This window comes from Euprymna scolopes, chromosome 15, assembly GCF_053919585.1.
Source record: "Euprymna scolopes isolate OS-2025 chromosome 15, ASM5391958v1, whole genome shotgun sequence".
NCBI classification, from domain to species: domain Eukaryota; kingdom Metazoa; phylum Mollusca; class Cephalopoda; order Sepiida; family Sepiolidae; genus Euprymna; species Euprymna scolopes.
Window position 1 is genome coordinate 98,863,448 of NC_136496.1, and position 15,429 is coordinate 98,878,876.

Below are 15,429 nucleotides of genomic sequence, written 5' to 3' on the forward strand. Positions count from 1 at the left end.
CAAAACGAACTTGTCATTTTCCAGAGATCATGCAGTGTTTGTTATGATATAGTTGACAAATCGATTTTTTAAATTTGTGGTTTTAAGCAAAAACCATATTACGTACTTAATTGTCCAAAAATTCATTGAGTAAAACAACTGATATTGTGTTTTTAGTAGAAAAAAGTCTATCTCTATAGACAACAAATATTGCAGCCATGACACAAATAATCTAAAATCATTCTTTCAGAGTTATGTCTCCTGCATATAGCCGCCTACTGTCTTTATAATGACTAAGAAAAATGCGATTTTACTCAATTTTCTGTAAAAATTACTTTTAACTATAAACAATTTTCGACTTTATGATTTTTAGTAATTTTTGGATATATTACTATTTGCGGCATGACAATTAAGTATGTAATATTGTTTTTGTTTAAAATTACATATTTAAAAAAAAAATCGATCACACAAACTGATCAAGTATTTTTTATTATTATTATTATTATTATTATTATTATTATTTTACTAAAAAATCAAATCAAATTTTATATGTTATTGTGACTTTGCTTTTGATACTTGTACAAAGAAAGGCAACAGATCAAATAAGGGAGATAAAAAAATCAGTTCCGAAATGTTTTTTTTTACTTGGGAGTTCCTTCCCAGATGTGACAACAGTACTCCATTTTAGACTATAGCTGGTTCTCATACAGATAGAGTATTGCATCGGCAGTGAGAGTGAAATATCTGCTGGAGTAGTAGAGTGATACATTTTTTCCAGCAATCTTGACAACAGATTTGGTGTATGTGTTCAATTTCAGATCAGAAATGAAGATCAGTCCAAGAAGCTTGTAAAATAGTAATTTAATGGTTCTTCTTCATTATTGTACCTATTTACAATGCCTCACCACGGGACACCAGGGTCGTTTCTTAACATGGAGAAAAGGTACAAAAATAAAGATTGTCTCAGTCGTGAAGGACTGCTCCTCCACCGAAAGAGAATAAGAAATGGAAGTGCAGCATCTGAAGAGCAGATACTACACTTTGATCTTGGCCAAAAGGGCCAACGGTTAACGCGCTCGACTATACTTCTTCATTATTGTAGTGAAATTAAAAAATTGAAATATTGAATTTCAAATGAAACTAATGGTATGTACTAAATTGCTGTGTCGTAGTAATGAACATATCTAAAATTTACGAAAAACAGTAAAGTAGAAAATTAATTATTAATGAAAATAGTTTTCAAAGACTGTTTTCTTATTATCTCCCTTTGTTTATAAATATCCCATAATCCTTTGTTTGTGTTCAATAAAAATGTTTTTCTCTCTATCCATCTACATGTGTTGTATATTTCCACTTTTGAATTTCTGTTTATCCCTTGTTAAGTTTTGAGACATTGTGTTGAACAAAGATGGCGGCATAGTTCAGATCAGTAACCAAGATGGCGACCAAGAATCAAATGCGGTCCGTCGCGTAGTTAACCTCTTAAGTTCTGAGATATTATGTTGAACAAAGATGGCGGCGTAGTTCAGATCAGTAACCTAGATGGCGGCGAAAAATTAAATGCGGTCCGTGACGTAGCAAATGGCGAACTGATTGAATCCAAAATTCGACAATTTTTATAATAATTTTGCGACGTTTTGATTGGTTGTTTAGCACAACCGTTGGTTATAAAAATGATTGGTGAATCCATTCGTCTCATACCCCCCATCACAAGTCAAAAACATTTTACACACACCCTTTTTTGATATAATGGAAAAATCCTTTCGGATTCAATTTTGGTTTCACTTGAGAAAAGGAAAGAAAAATAAAGAAATAAAAATAAATGAACAAAGAAAAATAAACCTATAAAATAATTGTTTTTATTTTGTATTATTTTTTTTTTTTTCTTTTTCTTCTGGTTTTATGGAAATTTGTCTTTATTCTCATCGATCAAAGAGAATTAATATATTGGTATAATGTGTGCAAAAAGAAGCCATTTTATTTATTTTTTTTTTTTTTTTTGGTGTGATTTTAACTGTTCATGCTTCTCCTTTTGGGTTTCTGAAAAGAGATTTATTCATAATTTTCCAAAAATTTTGGTTATAAAATGTCTTAATTTTATTCTTTTTATAGGTTTAGTGAAAATGTCAGCTATATTATTCTCAGACGTCACATAAGTAAGAGTAATAGATTTTTTTCTTATTTCATCCCTTATAAAATGATATCTGATATCAATATGCTTCAACCTTTGATGAATCATAGAATTATTTGCTAATAAGATACTGCTCTGATTATCACAATGAATTACTATAGGTTTTTTACTTAGATCTGGTTTTAAAATAGATTTTAGAAGGGTGTTCAGAAAAATTGCCTCCTGTGCGGAATGAGTAAGAGCCACATATTCTGCTTCACAAGTAGAAAGTGCAACAATTTGTTGCTTTTTAGTTTTCAAAAAGATCATAGGTCCAGTCTTTGACAGTCTAAAACAATACCCCACTATACTCTTTCTATCCTCAGAGTTAGCCCAATCTGAATCCGAGAAGCCTTCTAAATTTAGAGGATATGTGGATTTTTTTAATCTTAAAGATTGTTCTTTGGTTCCTTTTAGGTAACGAAGGATTTGTTTTGCACGATTAAGGTCTTTAATTGTCGGTTTCGATAAGTTTTGAGATAGCTTTGTTACAGTGTAACATATGTCAGGCCTTGTTGCGGTCATCAAGTAGATGAGGCTTCCTACCATTTCCCTGTATATTCAGTTACCTATGAATTTTGTTTCGGTCCCTATATTTTTATTTATGTCCATTTCAATGGGAATTGAACGCGACTTACAATCCTGCATTCCAAACTTGAGCAGAATTTTTTCAATGTATCGTGATTGGTTCATAGTTATAGTTTCATTTTCACAAGTAAATTTTATACCGAGGAACCATGACAGTCGTCCAAGATCGGCCATTTTAAATTTTTTATTTAATTCATTTTTAACATCTCAAAGTGTTGTCAACCCAAAAAAACAAAATCAACAATTTATTACCTACATTTTTGGTATACATGCATGCGTCTATGGGACATTGTTTGAATTCCTGTTCTATTAAATAATTATGGAGTGTTAAATTCCAATTGTGTGCACTTTGTTTTAGTCCATATAACGATTTATTTAATTTCCACACCCAATTTTTATTTTTCATTTTAAATCCCTCTGGAGGGTAAATGTAGATTTCACAGTCAACCAGAGCATTTAAATAAGCATTTTTTACATCCATTTGATGTATTTTTAAATTGTATTGAGTGGCAAGTTGTAATAAAATTTTAATTGTCGTTAAATTTGTCGTTTGTGAAAATGTTGCATAATATTCCACTCCAGGAATTTGTGAGAAACCTTTCGCTACAAATCTTGCTTTAAAAGTTTCACTGCCAGAAGCTGTGATTTTTTTTGGAAAAAACCCAGCGTGAAGAAATTATATTTTTATCTGTTGGTTTTGCCACTATTTCGTATGTGTTATTTTCAAATAAAGCTTTCAATTCGGATACCATAGCTTGTTCTCATTCTTGGTGGTTTTGTGAATTGATCACCTCATTATAACTTTCCGGTGCACTGTTCCATGAATAACAGTAATCCACGGCGTAATCTTGTATCTTTTCAATTTGTAAGAAGTCTGGCCTTTTTCGCTCCCTTATTGGGTATCGACGTGTCTGGTTACTGTTTTCGTCAGAAGTACTGTAATTGTTGTCATTTATTAATATTTTCATTGTGATCGATTAAGATGCCAGGCAATATTTCACGTTTTTCATTCACTGGATCGCCATTTTTTAAATTTAATGTATCATTGAATTTTACACATCTAACCCTTTTTATGGCATTTTGAGCTGCAAAGTAGATTAAGTATGCCGGACTATTTTTATCGTAACCTACGAAAGTACCTTTTTCGCTTTTAGTATTTAGTTTACTAATGTTTTCTATAAATGCAAAACAATCAGAACCAAATAGATGCATTCTATTCATTTTAGGTTTTACCCCGCAAAATACTTCATACAGCGTTTTTCTTAGCCTCTTATTGAACGATCTATTTCTGATATATGCTGCTGCCATTAAAGCGTACGTCCATAAACTATGCGCTAATTTCGATTCGATAAGTAGGCATCTTGCCATCTCAAAAAGGGTTCGCCACGCCCTTTCAGCTGTGCCATTTTGGAAGGGGGAGTACGGTGCCGATTTCTTGTGTTTAATACGGTGGTTAATTAATAGAAGTTCAAAGTTTTTACTAGTAAATTCAGTCCCATTGTCTGAGCGAATACATTTTACTGAACCGTACGGGGCAACATCAGCTAAATATTTCTTAGTGGTGAGGATAGTGTCGGATTTGTTTTTTAGAAAATAAACCATAATTAAACCGGAAAAATCATCAATAAAGTTCAAAACGTACCTTAGATTGTTTTTCCCCATCGGGCTGATCGGACCTGCTAAGTCACAATGCACAAGTGAGAGAATTTTTGTAGCTTTTTTGTCTGGCGTTTGGCTTATATCTTTTATCATTTTCCCCTGTGCACACACATCACAATTTGGGAGATCGTCTGAAGGTATTATTTTCATGCCTTCGACTACATTTGGTAATTTTTTAATATCAGCAGTATTGTCCTAGAATTTTATGCCAGGTTTCCAAGTCGTGATAAGCAGTTTTTGAGGGAACCATACTTTTTAAATAATATAGTCGGCCATTTTCTTTAGTGTCAAATACAGTTCCATTGGGGTATGTCAATTTTGATGTATTTTGGCCAAATTGTATATTCGCGCCTTGTTTAATTGCAGCCTACACGGAAAATATATCTTGCTTAAATGTAGGTATGAACAGAGCAGTCTTTAGAATACAGTTACAGATTTTGCCTTTATTATTTTTTAGTTATATTTTAGCATCGCCTCTTTTCAAGACTATATCATTTATTTGACTACCGTCGGCAAGTTTGACAAAATGACTTTGAGGATTAAAGTTTGAATCAAAATTAATAAAATCAGATTCCTTGGTGATAACGTGCGCTGTAGCATCACAGTCTACAAAGAGGTTTTTACCGTTTGTGGTATTGTCAAAGTTACATGTGAATAGAAATGTATGTTCTTCCTCAAAGTTCTCAACGTTTTTTATGGAGTCCATTTTAGAGCGTTTATATCAACATTGGAAACTTTTGTGGTTGGGTCGTCCACAATTATAGCAGATAATTTTATTCTTTTTTTTGGGAAAATTACTTTTGGAGAATACGTTGCGGTGAGTTGCGTAATTTGGTGGTCTGCTTTCGAGAAGCATTTTTGAACTTCATAATATTGCTGAAGTTATTATTGTCCACAAGCATACGATTAGTCTCTTTGTAACTGCGCAATGCCACTTTAAATTCGCTGAAATTTAGTGGTTTGTCTTTCTGAGTTATAACAGTTGTAAATGGTTTAAAATCGGCTGGAAGTCCCTTGAGGGTCATTGATATCAACAAGCTATTGCTTATTATTTCACCTGAGAGTTTTAAGGCATTGGCGGTTGTTTCTGCCCTTATGACGTAGTCGGTAATCGTTTCATCCTCGTTACGTTTCAAAGAGGTTAATTCTGTATATAGGGATATTATTTTTGGTTTCCCTTTTGATAAATAATGTTCTCGTAATATGTTCAATGCTTTCCTCCCATCATCCAATGCGTCTCTTATAATCAGCGACAGACTTCTATTGTCTAAACATTGAATCAGTTCTGCAAAAACAGTCGCGTTTTTTCGAAAAATACGGGGTCGTTTGGATTCTCTGTTGTAGATTGTATGACTTTGTGTAGTTTTCGAATCCTTAGATATCCCAAAAATTTTACCTGCCACAATTCGAATTTAGATTCCGATCCGTCAAAGAAAAGACGGTGGCTGGGCGCATAACCTGTTAAGTTTTGAGATATTGTGTTGAACAAAGATGGCGGCGTAGTTTAGATCAGTAACCAAGATGGCGGCGAAGAATTAAATGCGGTCCGTGACATAGCAAATGGCGAACTGATTGAATCCAAAATTCGACAATTTTTATAATAATTTTGCGACGTTTTGATTGGTTGTTTAGCACAGCCGTTGGTTATAAAAATGATTGGCGAATCCATTCGTCTCATACCCCCCATCACAAGTCAAAAACATTTTACATCCCTAATCCTTTTCACTGACAATACCACCCGCAATAGATTATGGGTTCAGAAAAGATAATGCAAACTGCTGGAACAGACTATTATTCGACAAAGATGAAGCAAAATCCAAAATTTGGGAAATTCTTAGGCCATCTATGTATGCTCGTTCTAAAATACACCATTTTAGGTGTAAACCCCGTTTGAAACTGAAATGATAGTGAGAGAAATGAAAAAGCTTATGTGGAACTTGTACAGTTCCTAGACGATAAAAGTCTATCTCTGATAATGAGAGAAGCTTCTGATAACTGAAGAAAGGCCCTTGAAATATTACATGAAGATTACACCGGAAAAAGAAAACCGAAGGTTATTTCTTTATATACCCAAGTAACATCTCTTAAAAAGAAAGTTGATTAAAGTGTCACGGACTATATAATAAAAACCGTTTTAATGGCTTATAATTGCTGGACAAACCCTGATGATGCCTTGGTCATTGCAATGATGCTAAAAGGACTACTTACTCACTTTGACCCTTTCTCTATGCAACCCACAGCAATAAGGAACTAATGTTCTCGAAATTTAAAACTGAACTTCACAGCTTCAAAGAAATGTTAAAACACAAAGACCAGTTGAGCAGTGATGACGTCATGAAGTTAACTTCCTCTTTGTCAAGGACTACTATGAAGAACAATAATCATGACTGTCGAGACGCCCTCGTTTTACTTGTAACAGAAAAGAGCATCTATCCAAAAACCGTTCCAACAACAACAAAAGACAAAAACTGTGGTGTGACTACTAGAAAAGCACCACTCACAAGAGAGAGTTCTGACGCTACAAAAGAAGGGATACTATGAAAAAGGCATCAGATATTGGAGAAAAAAAAAAAAAAATATATATTTTTTAATTTTTTTAAGATGTATATTCAATAGATACAAGTAACGTCATTTTTGATAAGAAGTACAATACAGTACAGGTATAAGTGGAAATAAATTATACACGTCTACAGTATGTATAATACAGTAAATAGATATATGGGCAGATTTCCAGGGCTGGTGCATCTGGCACTAGTCGCTCGCTCCTAGATAAGGTTCAAAAGAGAGTCGCCAATCTGATAGGTCCTGAACTGACATCTAAACTTCAGCCTCTGTCCCATCGACAAAATGTTGCATCCCTCTGCCTGTTCTGCAAGTACTTTAATGGTGAATGCTCTGACGAACTGCAAGCACTTGTGCCCCCTCGACGTAAATACCCCCGACAAACCTGACAAGCAACTAAATCCCACCCCTTCACAGTAGAGATCCCTAGATGTAAGAGAGCCTTCTACTCCAGTAGTTTCTTCCCCAGAACAGCTAGACTTTGGAATTCCCTTCCGTGTCCCTGCTTCCCCAACTGTACTGACATGCAGAAGTTCAAGTGTAACGTGAACCGACATCTTGCTGCCCAACTCTCTACACAGTACCCCTACTTGGGTTTAAAATGAAGGGCTACTACGTACGAAAATCAGTATCACCCATGGGCTTAATAGTCGATGAAGGAGCCACTTCCCATACGATTGGAGATGCAAAGAAATTTTTAAAACTTTGTTGAAACATTCCAGCCAGAAAACCACTATCTGGAGTTGGCAGATGGAACGAATAGCATTAAAAAGAGGAGATGCCGAAATACACCTACTAGACATGAATGGAAACTGCATCATAGTTACCCTAAAAATGGTGCTACTTATACTCTTCTGCCCACAGGATATATTTTCCGTAAAAACTGCAACCAAAAATGGAATAATGGTTATTTTTTAAAAAAATGAAAATTAACTCAAACATAAAAATAGTACAAAATTTAAAATATATGTACACCAAAGACTACACTACCTAACGATTGCGGAAGAGGAAATTACTGAAGACAGCTGTCATCAATGCCACGATATTCACACACGACATAAAATACTCAACTACTGTAACTACGATGACATAGCAAAACTACCCGATGTATTTAGTGGAATGAAAATAAAAATGCAAGCAGCAGAAATTGTGACATCTGCCTTCAAGGAAAATTTTCCCAAAGTAGAAATAAACACCCTTACAAACAGGCAACTACTGTATTACATTTAGTCCACTCAGGCCTAGTCAACCCCATAGACCCAGCAGATTTAAATGGAGACAGATACGCTGATTTTTCCAGTGCTGTATTTGTATACTTCATCAAAAATAAGTAATCCTACACTCCCTGCTGAAAAATTAATCACGAATATTTCTTCGTACGGCAAAATAAAATACTGAGAGCAGACACTGGTTCAGAGTTCAAGTCAAACGACTTCCAAAAATTACTCTGCCAAAGTAACATAAAACATGAGATCTCGGCACCATACTCGCCTCACCAAAACAAAACTGGCAAGAGAAATTTGCAAACACTATTTGAAATGGCAAGATGCATAATTGTAGAAAGCAGCTTATCCAAAATTTTATGGACTTACACTGTTACGACATCTGCAGTTGTACTGGAACTGGAAAATGAAACTAAATAGATAACTAAATAAAATGAAATAGTTTTTTTTCTTTAATAACACACTAAAATAGTACATTTCTATTTTTGTAAATAATTGCAACATTTATTTTTTATTATTTCCATGCATACCTGAATGAAATTAAAAAAGAAATCACCACATGAACTGAAAATGAAACGAAATAAATAAAATAGAAAATAAAAAAACACACCACTAAAATAGTAAATAATATAATAACAACACTGAAATAGTAAATAAAATAACACAACACTAAAATAGTAAATAAAAAACACACCACTAAAATAGTAAATAACATAATAACAACACTGAAATAGTAAATAAAATAACACAACACTAAAATAGTAAATAAAAAAACACACCACTAAAATAGTAAATAACATAATAATAACACTAAAATAGTAAATAACATAATAACAACACTAAAATAGTAAATAAAACAACACAACACTAAAATAGTAAATAAAAATACACCCCACTAAAATAGTAAATAACATAATAACAACACTAAAATAGTAAATAAAATAACACAACACTAAAATAGAAAATAAAAAAACACACCACTAAAATAGTAAATAACATAATAACAACACTAAAATAGTAAATAAAATAACACAACACTAAAATAGTAAATAAAATAGCAACACATTAAATTGAAATTTATGTGAATTTATTGAGAATAAATGCAGCATATCATTTCGTCAAATTTATTTGATCCCACTCTATCTCACCACATAAATTTTTGCAAGTACGAGGCAAGCAAACATTTTGATATACCGCATTGCTAACATAGTTTCCTTTTGGTCCTCATCCATGTGTTCTCAAGGATCTACAACGTTTGCTTAATGAATAAGTTCTAAATTTTAAAGAATTTGTCGCAAAAAATAAAGAACTATTTTGTTTAATTTTCCAGTTCCGGTTTGGTATTTTCATGTTTTAAATCAACTTTGAGACAAACTTTTTCTTTTCATGGTGATTTGGCTCAAGTAAATCTTTAGTCAGTCTAACCGGAAAAGAGGGAGGGGGGGGGTATTAAACTATTCTGTTAATTCATAGCCGTGACCTAACTTTTAACAAACTGAAAGCAAAGCTAAAATTTGGGTCAAAGCTGTCACACAACAAGCACTATCATTTGGAGTAAAAATCACATGTATTCCAATAATAACTGTTGAAAACTATTTATAAATTTTAAAAGTCATACCATTTTCATATAATGAAAACTTTTCATAATTTCCTTAATTTTATTTCAATTCAATGATTGTTTTATTTTGTATTATTGTATTACATTTGTTTTGTTTTTAAGTAAAAGTCACACAAAACTTTTGCATTTTTGGATAGGGTATTTTTAAATTGTCTTCCTTTGTTCTGAAAGGTGTTTTTAGAAAATAAAAAGAAAACATTGTCCAAAATAACAGTGTGAGAATCTTATTATGAATGTAATAAAAAAAAAAATAAAAATAAATAAAAATTTAAAAAAAAATGTCTATAATGTGTAAAATATGCTGTAAAAATCCAGTCTTAACAGACCGGAAATACTTTCCTTTGTAAAAACAGCGCAGCTTAACTGAAACAAAACAAAATTTTTGAAATAAATTATTGATTCTTATCCAGAATTACTCCTGCTTTAAAAAAAACAAAAATAAAGATTAAAATTTGTATTTTGTACGTTCCTCTGATGAAACGAAAATATGTTGCAAAAAATTACGTAAACTGGTTAAATAGTTTAATTTTTATAAAGAAAATCATTTTTAAGCGATTAATAGGAATTCGTAGGCATTACAATCTAACTTTAGCAAGTATGAACTATTGTTGAGTTATCTCCCTTTTGTTTTTTTGTTTTTTTTTTAAGATTTTCTAAATGGCAGACAAGACAGCTGCTCTTTGATTACTCATGAAATTTGATTTTCTTATTTAAAAATAAAACTATTTGATCAATTTATGTTATTTGTTATCGCCTATACATATATATTGTTTTTTTATCGAATTGTGTTGTCTGACGTCAATCTATATGATCGCTGTTTAGGGTTACGATTAAAAAAGTTTAGTTCAAATTCTGTACCAAAAAATAGTGTTGCTTCTTGCTTATCTCCCTCAAATCAGTTGAAATATGTAGCTAATCTAGAAGTTAACTTGGGGTCAGCTGTAGATTGAGGTATGAAATGGCTTGTTTCGCTTAATCCTGTTCAGACTCAGTTTGTGTTCTTCAATTGTAGGTGTGCCCCTTTTCTTCCTGAGATTCTCATGGTTGGCTTAGCTCTTAAAAAAAAAAAAGTACTCTGAAACTTCTCGGTCTTTCTTTCTCATCAAATCTTTCTGGGAGTTCATTTGCTAGATTCATTGCTTTTTCTGCTTTACATAAATTCTAAACACTTTCTCACACCTGAGGTTATTCTCTATCTCTACAAATCTACTGTCGGACATTGTATGGAATATTGTTGTTGTATTTGGACTAGTGAATCTTTGTTCCCTTTGGCAGTTCTTGATAAGGTGCAGAAACGGATTTGCAATTTAATTGCCCCCTCCAACCCCTTCTTTTTTCTCTGCAACTTTTCACAGACATGATGTTGCTAATCTCAATCTTTTCTATAAATATTACTATGGCATGTGCTCTTCAGTGTTATCTGATATATTCTCTACTTCTTTTGTTCCTGTTCGTTTCACTCGTCGGTCTTCATGAAACTGCTGTTTTAATACCTCATTGTAATACAAGTTCCTATTCCAGTAGCTTCTTTCTAAGAACCGCAAGCTTTTGGAACTCTCTTCCTGCTCACTGTTTTCCTCCTACTTTTAATCTTGGTCTTTTCAAAATTAAGGGCAATAGTATTTCCTGTCTTTATGATAATCATCTTTCGTTCTTGTTAGTTCCTTACATTAAATGGTTTAACACCTTGTCTGGAGCGATTTCCATTTAAAAAAAAAAAGTTCCCGCACAATCAACTAAGCTCTAAACCTTGTCTCATCACTGCAATGTTGCATCTCTGTGCCTGTTTTACAAGTATTTTAATGGAATGTGCTTTGATGAGCTCATTGCCGTTGTAACTCTATGTAAATAACCCAGACAGACCCATTTAGCAACAAAATCCCACCCCTTCTCTGTAGAAGTCCCTAGATGCCAGAGATCCCTCTACTCCAATAGCTTCTTTCCTCAGGCTGCTAGACTTTGGAATTCCCTTCCTGCTTCCCTGACTGTACTGACATGCAGAAGTTTAAATGTAATGTGAATCGACATCTTGATCATCTTGTAGCACAAACAAATGGAACTTTTTTCTTCCTCAAATCAATGCCCCCCCCCTGTGCTATTTGGCCACATATTGACGAATCAGGGTTACGGCGCATTGATCCTTCCTATCCCCTAAGGAAATCGGCCAGCATCCGGTTTGAAGAACAACTCGTCCTTAGTGAGAGAAACAAACAGAACGGATCTCCCTTTTCTTCTCTCTCTCCACCTCAGTGATTTCTAACGGTATCGACAATTCCTCTGGAATAACTACCGCGATAGCACCAGGTAGCCAGAGTCCAGCTTTTGACCAGGAACATATCACATTCACCTTAATAAACCTTTTCTGTGTTACATTTTATGAAGTTGTTGTGTTCGTCATTTCAGAAGCTTGTATTGAATTATTTATTTTATTGGGTTGTGCCCTAAAAGCATTCAAAACACTAAAATCTCCTTACATAGTCCCCTGTAGACATGATCCCAAATAATAGCCCCTTATGTTCCAAGTGGCAATATACTTTATTTAGAGTGAACGAAAGTAAAAAAAAAAAACAAACAAAAAAAAAAAAAAAAACAGATACTACACTTTGAGGTAAACATGAGATTTGCATTGAGGACAGATTGTGATAAAAAATGTTTATAGACGATAAGAATTTTTTCTTCAAATATTATAACATGATGAACATTTTGGAGTTAAAATCTATTTAGTAACTAGCAAGCCACCCGACGTTGCTCATCCATAAGTAGGGCTATGACAAAAGAATATTCTTTTCATTGTTTTGACCTTCGAGTATATATCCGACACAGTTAATCAACCGAGAACCACATCACTCTATATAAAAGCATATAAGATATCAATGCACACACTCGAGTCAAAACAATGAAAAGAATATGCTGTTGTCCTAGCCCTACTCATAAGATACACTTAACTATGATATTTTAGTTCATGCAGATTACATATTTATTAAATAAACAATCATCTACAGATTATTATATTGAACCAAATATATAGTAGTAAGATTAAAACTAAAAAAAATATATCTATGACTTCAGTGCTATCAGCTAAAATTGAAACCAAAACATACAACTCTCCATACTTGTTCCTTAGCCTCTGAACCACACCCATGTATGAGTATGTATAATTGTTTTTTGTATGCAATTTACTAATCGTGGTAGTAATTGCATATAAGTAAATAACAGTTTCAACTGAGATAGGTCAATAGTGCAGTACTAGAGTTACAAATACTTCTTAAATGTTACTACTTCATAAGGAACAGACTCTCTTAATGTTCATTTTTCTAAATTTTTTATTTTTGAGAGTCTGTCCTTTATGAAGTGTGTTTTTACAATCATCGAGAATAAATAAAAAAATTCATTATTAAATATTTAAAGATATATAGTGAATCGGAATCGGAAATTTAGTACAGAATCGGTAAGTGTATCAGAATTGGGAAAAATGTTGGAATCCTCCCATCGCTAATATATATATATATATATATATATATATTTATATAATAGAGGTACTGTGTGTGTGTGTGTGTGTGTGTGAGTTATCTACGAACTCTGAAATGGCTGGGCCGATTTTCAGAAAATTTTAACACAAATGTACTTTGTTTCTGGGAGTGTTCTTATATAGGTTTTGTTTTGGAATGCTTCTAAAAAATATCAAGAATCAAAAAAATCTGCTTACTTAAAGAAGAAACCATTCCGATTTTGACCAAAGTTAACATCACAAGTGCATTTGAGCAGTTTCATCACCACACAAGCAGAAGGGCCCGGTGTATAAAATCAACAGTAGGTTCTTTGATAAAACAGGGTTGCATTTGAAATGAATGTTTCTGTTTAAGACACAGCTGAACCATGATACTTATATATATATATATATCTATATAATACTAAAAGTCTATGGATCTTGTATGTTTGCAATCAGATTTCCGGTTTTCAACATCCGGTTGCGCATGCGTAAATAGCAACGTCTTCAATCCGTTATTCCAATTCCGGAATTTTTATATCGCTTTTAATACAAACAATTTCATTTAATTTGATCAAATAGTTTTTTGTTTTTTTTTAACGGCTAAAAACATTCAACTTCGTAAAGTCTGTCGCAGTTTCAAAAAAACTTCTCCCTTTTAAAAAAACAAAAGTAAACAAACAAGAAAAACAACACTCATTATTAATAGAAACAGCGGCGGTGAAAGAAAACACCTCTCACTTTCCCTCTAATAGATTTCAACACTCCTACTCCCTCTGTTTTCGTTACGTACGCGAGAAATCTTTAATTCATGTCATTATAAATAAATAATTTTATAAAATCAACCATAGTTTTTTTTTTTTTTTTTAACGGCTAAAAACATTCAACTTCGTAAAGTCTGTCGCAGTTTCAAAAAAACTTCTCCCTTTTAAAAAACAACACTCATTATTAATAGAAACAGCGGCGGTGAAAGAAAACACCTCTCACTTTCACTCTCATAGATTTCAACACTCCTACTCCCTCTGTTTTCGTTACATACGCGAGAAATAGTTACGTGTATGTGTGAGAGAGAGAAAAAGGGAGCGATGTAAAACTGGATAGTTAAGCGAAAGGAAAACATAAAAGTTTTTTTAAAACACTCAAATTGTACAAAAAATGTTGTAAATAGAAAAGTATTGTCTTAGTTTTAGTGACCTTATTATTAGCATATGAATACAATATTTATTTTCTGTACAATAAGTGCTTAAGCACCCGTGCTTTTCAGCGATACATATTCAATAAAATAAATTGATTAATATAATTAATCTGGATATAAGAGAGTTAGAACCTGATAAGAAGTCTCAATTAAGCAAAAGGATAACAAAAGTTTTCTTTAAAAAAAATTAATTGTACAAAAAATGTAAATAGAAAAGAATTGTCTTAATTTTATTGACCTTATTATTAACATACAAATTAAATATTTTACACAATGGGTACTGAATGTTTGCTTAAATTAAATGAAAAAAGTTACATTTTATTTTCATTTTCTATTTAAAAAGCCATTATTAACATGTGGAGAGTGTTTTTTTTTATTATTCTGTACTTTCAACTAACAATTTCATTTAAAAGATGATATATCAAAATTTGAATTTAACTATAATAAGGATTATGATACCTGTTCAGTGCATATTTACCTATAAGTATGACCAACCACTTATAATTCAGTAACTGTAATTTTTAAAAAAATAACAATTATAATAAACAGAACGACTCATAGAAATCTATCTATATTCTTTTTTCATTTTAATATACTTTCATAGAAATTCTTCTGTTATGTAAAAAAAAACTATTTTCTTTATGCCACAAGTGTCACGCTCATACATGAATTCCATAGCTAATATAACGTACTGACCCAACGGGTCACGGGTGGTCTAGTATATATATATATATATAAGTGACTTTCTCAGTCTGACAAACTGTCTCTACCCAACTCATATATCAATTTTTGGTTTACAGACTTGAAACTTGATATATAGGGAATTTGAACCTGTGTAACAAATTTGATTTGGTTTTTAGCCGGTAAAAATAGCTGCTAAGCGGTCAAAATTGGAATTTGGCAGTTAAATGTTGGAATTAAATGCTTTATAAATTTTGTACAAACCTG

The 15,429-nt window shown here is 32.5% G+C and overlaps 2 protein-coding genes across 7 annotated transcripts in view; both read left to right on the top strand.

The window, feature by feature from the left end:
• The window catches only part of LOC145294026 (cullin-associated NEDD8-dissociated protein 1-like), a 172,911-nt gene extending 162,034 nt beyond the window's left edge, over positions 1–10,877 (top strand). The window contains exon 34 of the transcript XR_013869806.1: positions 10,853–10,877. The gene's annotated coding sequence lies outside the window, so the exon portion shown is untranslated. The remainder of the gene's footprint in view (positions 1–10,852) is intronic.
• The window catches only part of LOC145294027 (uncharacterized), a 234,371-nt gene that overhangs the window by 6,963 nt on the left and 211,979 nt on the right, over positions 1–15,429 (top strand). The gene's annotated exons all lie outside the window — the stretch shown is intronic.